Here is a 6,077-nt window from a genome sequence, read left to right on the forward strand (position 1 = left end):
GGCAGTGTGTGCAGTGAATGTGTGCACAGTGTGTGTTCAGTGCGTGTGTGCAGTGAATGTGTGTACAGTGTGTGTTCAGTGCGTGTGTGTGCGGGCAGTGTGTGCAGTGAATGTGTGCACAGTGTGTGTTCAGTGCGTGTGTGTGCAGGCAGTGTGTGCAGTGAATGTGTGTACAGTGTGTGATCAGTGCGTGTGTGCAGTGAATGTGTGCACAGTGTGTGTTCAGTGCATGTGTGTGCGGGCAGTGTGTGCAGTGAATGTGTGCACAGTGTGTGTTCAGTGCATGTGTGCAGTGAATGTGTGTACAGTGTGTGTTCAGTGCGTGTGTGTGCGGGCAGTGTGTGCAGTGAATGTGTGCACAGTGTGTGTTCAGTGCGTGTGTGTGCGGGCAGTGTGTGCAGTGAATGTGTGTAGTGTGTGATCAGTGCGTGTGTGCAGTGAATGTGTGTACAGTGTGTGTTCAGTGCGTGTGTGTGCGGGCAGTGTGTGCAGTGAATGTGTGCACAGTGTGTGTGCAGTGAATGTGTGTACAGTGTGTGTTCAGTGCATGTGTGTGTGGGCAGTGTGTGCAGTGAATGTGTGTACAGTGTGTGTTCAGTGCGTGTGTGCAGTGAATGTGTGTACAGTGTGTGTTCAGTGCGTGTGTGCAGTGAATGTGTGTACAGTGTGTGTTCAGTGCGTGTGTGTGCGGGCAGTGTGTGCAGTGAATGTGTGCACAGTGTGTGTTCAGTGCGTGTGTGCAGTGAATGTGTGTACAGTGTGTGTTCAGTGCGTGTGTGTGCGGGCAGTGTGTGCAGTGAATGTGTGCACAGTGTGTGTTCAGTGCGTGTGTGCAGTGAATGTGTGTTCAGTGCGTGTGTGTGCGGGCAGTGTGTGCAGTGAATGTGTGCACAGTGTGTGTTCAGTGCGTGTGTGCAGTGAATGTGTGCACAGTGTGTGTTCAGTGCATGTGTGTGCGGGCAGTGTGTGCAGTGAATGTGTGCACAGTGTGTGTTCAGTGCGTGTGTGCAGTGAATGTGTGTACAGTGTGTGTTCAGTGCGTGTGTGTGCGGGCAGTGTGTGCAGTGAATGTGTGCACAGTGTGTGTTCAGTGCGTGTGTGCAGTGAATGTGTGTACAGTGTGTGTTCAGTGCGTGTGTGTGCGGGCAGTGTGTGCAGTGAATGTGTGCACAGTGTGTGTTCAGTGCGTGTGTGCAGTGAATGTGTGTTCAGTGCGTGTGTGTGCGGGCAGTGTGTGCAGTGAATGTGTGCACAGTGTGTGTTCAGTGCGTGTGTGCAGTGAATGTGTGCACAGTGTGTGTTCAGTGCATGTGTGTGCGGGCAGTGTGTGCAGTGAATGTGTGTACAGTGTGTGTTCAGTGCATGTGTGTGCGGGCAGTGTGTGCAGTGAATGTGTGCACAGTGTGTGTTCAGTGCGTGTGTGTGCGTGCAGGGCCTGTCCGGTAGCGGCTGGGGAGTGCGTGTCAGCCGCGGGTGTCTGTGGGTAGGTTGTGTGGGCCAACGGTGGCAGGTGTGTTTGTGTTTGTGTGTGTGTGTGTGGGGGGTCCAATGCAGACAGGGAAGAGGCATCCTTTCCGAGACACGTCTCCCGCAACCCTGCGTGTGTGTGACGGTGGCAGGTGTTTGTGTTTGTGTGTGAGTAGCGGGGGGGTGTGTGTGTGTGGGAGAGGGTGCGTGGGGACAGTTCTGTGGGTGCAGCTGCCGCGGGGTGGGGGGGGGTGCGTGTAGTTGCCGCAGGGGCTGGGTGTGCATTCGTGCTTGTGCAGCTGGGTGTGCGCGCGCGCACGTGTAGAGGGGGCGGGGGTCGTGGCGCGCGGGCGGGGCTCTTCCAGGGGGTCCCTTGTAACCCAGCTGTTAATTACTCCGCGCATCGTTTCCTGTGTCCCGCGCGGGCCCAGCTGCGCCCTTTGAAATGCAAACAACCGGTGCATCGCTTTGAACTGCTAAAACAAAGCTCCAGCCTGCTCCCCTCCCCCCCCCGGACCCCCCCCCTCAGGCTCTGGGCCTTACTATCTCCGCACCAGCCGGGATTTTCCCCGGCTCCCCCCACCTCCGCCCTGCACCCTGACCAGACCTCGGGGGTCTGGGGCCGGGACAGCTGATGCTGGGTGGGTGGGTTTTGCCAGGGGTGCCCCCTGTGCCCCAGGGCTTCAGTGTTGAAGAGCGGGAGATAGAACCCAGGAGTCCTGGCTCCAAGCTACCCCCCCCCCCGACTCTAACCACTAGACCCCACTCCCCTCCCAGAGCTGGAAATAGAACCCAGGAGTCCTGGCTCCCAGCCCCCCACTCTAATTATTAGACCCTCCCAACCCCCTTCACCCCAGAGCTGGGACAAGGACCTGACTTGGCCGCTGGGTTCTAGCTATGGGGGGCTGGCGCGGTGGGGCAAAGGTCCCAGCAGCCGGGGGCCTTGGAGCTGCAGAAGCTGCCCTGGTCCATAGTGCTCCCAGCAGGAGGTGCCCTGGAGCTGGTCTGCAGAACTGCCAACCCCCAGAGGATTCTGGTCTCCTCTGCTCCAGCCCTGGTGTGAAGCAGCCGGAGTCCGCCCCCGGGGTCGCCAGCCCCCACTCCAGTGCCAGGTAATAGCGAGTGTCCCTCGTTCGGGGTCTTGGAGTGTTTCACTGACACCGGTGACATCTGCCCCTCCCCAGCCCCCAGGATGTAGCTATGGGAGATGGGGGAAACAGAGGCCCGGAGCATGGCGGTGACCAACCCAGCAACAGCGCGAGGGGATGGAACCCAGGAGTTCGGACTCCCTGGACTCCCCTGCTCTGAGCACTCAGCTGGTCGGCTCCCTCCCCTCCCAGAGCTGGGAATGGATATTACTGATGTGCCTGGGTCGTATGAGAGAACCCAGGAGTCCTGGCGCCCTGCACCCCGCTTCACCTTGCTCCCTGCAAGGGAAGGAAGAGGTTCAGAACGGCACCCAGATGGTGGGTGACTCATGCTGCTCTCACCTATGGGCTCCGTGTGTCCAGCTGCTGAGCCAACAGAGGCTGGGACCCTGCCCCTATCCCTGCCCGGCCCCATGGATCCAGCACCCCAGGGGCTGCTGCAGCCTGCCAAGTGCTACCAACGCTGGGGGCGGGTTCCCAGGCCACTTGGAAAGGAGCTGGAGAAGGGGGGTGTCTCCGTTCAATCCTTGGGGGACACAACTGCAAATCCCCCCTCCCCCAGCTATGTCCCACTGTTGCCAGCCATCTCAGGGGCAAGGGGATTGGTCGCGCCTGGAGGTGGGGGGGTGTCTCTGCCCCCGCTCAGGGGAGGGGGTATAGAGAGCAGCTCCCTCCTGTTACCGCCCACACCCCTTAAGGTTTGTTCCCCCCACACCCCGTGTTCTCTGCCCGCTGGTACCATCCGCCCCCAACTTCCTGCTCCCCATCTCCAGCCTCCGTGCCCCGAGCCCTCCCCTGCTTGTCCTGCTGTTGCCTCCCCCGGGGAGGCCTGGGCCCAACAGAACCGCACCATGGCCAAGACACACGGTGCCCAGCTGCAGGGACTTGGGATCCTCGTGGTGGGTACAGCAGCAGGGGGCACCTGCCTTGCGCCTCCCTTCTCAGGGCTGAGCCTGGCTGTAGTTTGGGATCGGGGCTGGGAGTCCCCCAGCCCCACTTTGTGGTGCCCGGCTGTGCCGTGGGCTCGGGCCCGCCACAGGGGCGTTTGGAGAGAGGCTGCCCAGGCCTGTCAGGTGGACAGGAGCCGATGGATCCACATGGTCTGTGCAGCGAGCGCGCCGGGCCTGGAAGTGGGGATGCCGTGGGGCCAGCCCAGCCGGGGCCAGGCCTAGTGATGGTGGATGCACAGAAGTCAGCGCACCAGACAAACAGACACTTTACTGGGCTGGGAGTGCGGCCCGGCCACTCACCCCACTCAGCCAGGACAATCAAATCACCCCCAAAGTCCCCCCCGCAGGTGTCCAGCTGCAACGCTGTCCCTTGGCGCTCCCCGGGTGTCCGGCTGTCGCTTGGTGCTCCCCTGGGTCTCGGGCCTTCCCTTGGCACTCCCCTGGGTGTCCAGCCATCCCTCGGTGCTCCCTCCCGGGTGTCCGGCTGTCCCTTGGTGCCCTCCCTGAGTGTCCAGCTGTCCCTTGGTGCCCCTCTGGCTGTCCCTCGGTGCCCGCTGGGAGTCCGGCTGTCCCTTGGTGCCCTCCCTGAGTGTCCAGCTGTCCCTTGGTGTCCCCCGGCTGTCCCTCGGTGCCTGCTGGGGTGTCCAGCTGTCCTTCTGTGCCCCCCAGGTGTCCGGCTGTCCCTCGGTCTCCCCTGGGTGTTCATTGGTACATTGTGGCAAAGAGTCCTGTGGCACCTTATAGACTAACAGACATCTGTACGTTCTCCATGAGGCCGGCTGTCACTTGCTCGGTATCTCTGTCTGTCTGTGTCAGTCTGCTTTGATTCCCGAACAGCCCTGCCCTGATCTTGGGGCATGGTGGAGGGGAGGGGGGAGGGTTGTTGGCTTGGCCTCTCCATCCTAGATCCCCATGATTTGGGGCTTCTTAGTCAGGATGGGTTGGAGTTTTCCACCGGCCTCCTTGGCTCTCCCTGCTGCGTTCTGGAACTTGGGTTCCAGGGACATCAGCAGAACTGAGTGTGTGGGGAGCCGAGGGCTGGGCTGGCAGGAGGCTGTGGGTCGGGAGCGAGGGGCACCGGAAGAGCTGGGTGGGGAGCCCAGGGCTGGGCTGGCAGGATTGGGGGACTCAGGCAGGACTGGGGGGGTCCTAAGGTTGCAGGGACAGCTCCGTACCCCAGTTCCAGCGCCATCCCGGGCTCCCAGCCCCTAACGCTGCCAGGCCGGGAGCCCCCTTCCTCAGCAGCGGCCCCTTCCCCAGCTCCCTGGCCCAGAAAGTTTCTCGGCCAAGTGAATCTTCGCCAAGTCCCACCCCAGCTGCCCGGGAAATCCGGGGATCGGCTGCAACAGAGAACAAATAGCAACAGCTCGGGGGGCCCCGGGGATGGGCCGTGCCCCGCCCCCACCTGTGTTTCATCTCGTCTCCTGCCACCCGGCTGACGGATATCGGAGGAAGCAGCCGAGTGGTTCTGATCCGGGGGTACAAAGGCCTGGCGGGGCCCTGTGCAGAGCCGGCACGACAGGTCCAATTTGCCGGCGCCGTGTAGGCCCGGCTTTGAAGCCACCTGTTTAGCATATCGCGGCGCCCGCCGGGTGAGGAGCAGCTGCTGCCGGTCCCACGCCATTCAATTAGGGGGAGAACAAGGCAGCGAGGCGGGCGCCCCCCTCTCCTTGCATTAGGCTGATGTGGGGGGCGGCGGGGGGGGGGGCGCTGCGCTCCCCTCTGCGGCCCGTGCACTGAGCTCAAGTCTCGAGAACTTAACTTGGGCTGGGGCAGGGAGCCACAGGGGCGTGGCCCTCCCCAGGGCGCGCTGGGGGGGGGGGCTCGGATTCCCCCCACGGGCCTCCCCTTGGAGTTTGGGGTTCATCCGCAGGGGGCAGCGCCTGGGGGTGGAAGGGCCCCCAGCTTCGAGTCATAACCAGCGGGTCTCCTTCCTTCCCCGCAGTCCCCTGGGAAGAGGCTCATTAGCAGATTACCCCGAGGGGGGCCGGGGGGCTGTATTGCCAATCCCAGAAAAGTCCTTACAGGGGGGCGAGGGCATGAATAATACATCTGGGGTTTGCTTGGTGCAGCAGTAGGGGGCAGCCGCCAGGCCATGAATTATGCCGTCTGGCTGCTCATTAGAGCCGGGGATGTGCCCGGACGGCAGCCCCCCCCCCCCCCCCCCCAAGCGGTGTCTTGGCCTCTGCTGCCCCCGCCCTGGCCCGCGCTCCCTGCCGCAAAGGGTGGGGGTTTGGCTGGGCTAAGCCACGGGCCCGGGAGGGCCCTGCGCCAGCCCCCCACCAGTGCCCTCTGGTAGCTCAGTGCAGAGTTCCCGAGAGCGGGCCCCGGTGCTCCCCCTGGAGACAAGGCCCAGTGCTGGGCAAGGGGCTCTGTGCTAGGTGGGGCAGCCATGGAGCAGGGGTTCAGTGTAGAGGTGTGGGGCAGGGAGGTGTGGGGTGCAGGTGTGGGGCAGGCAGGGAGGTGTGAGGTGGAGGTGTGGGGAGTCGAGGGTGTGGCAGGGAGGTGTGGG

The sequence above is a fragment of the Caretta caretta genome, chromosome 20, assembly GCF_965140235.1.
Source record: "Caretta caretta isolate rCarCar2 chromosome 20, rCarCar1.hap1, whole genome shotgun sequence".
NCBI lineage: Eukaryota > Metazoa > Chordata > Testudines > Cheloniidae > Caretta > Caretta caretta.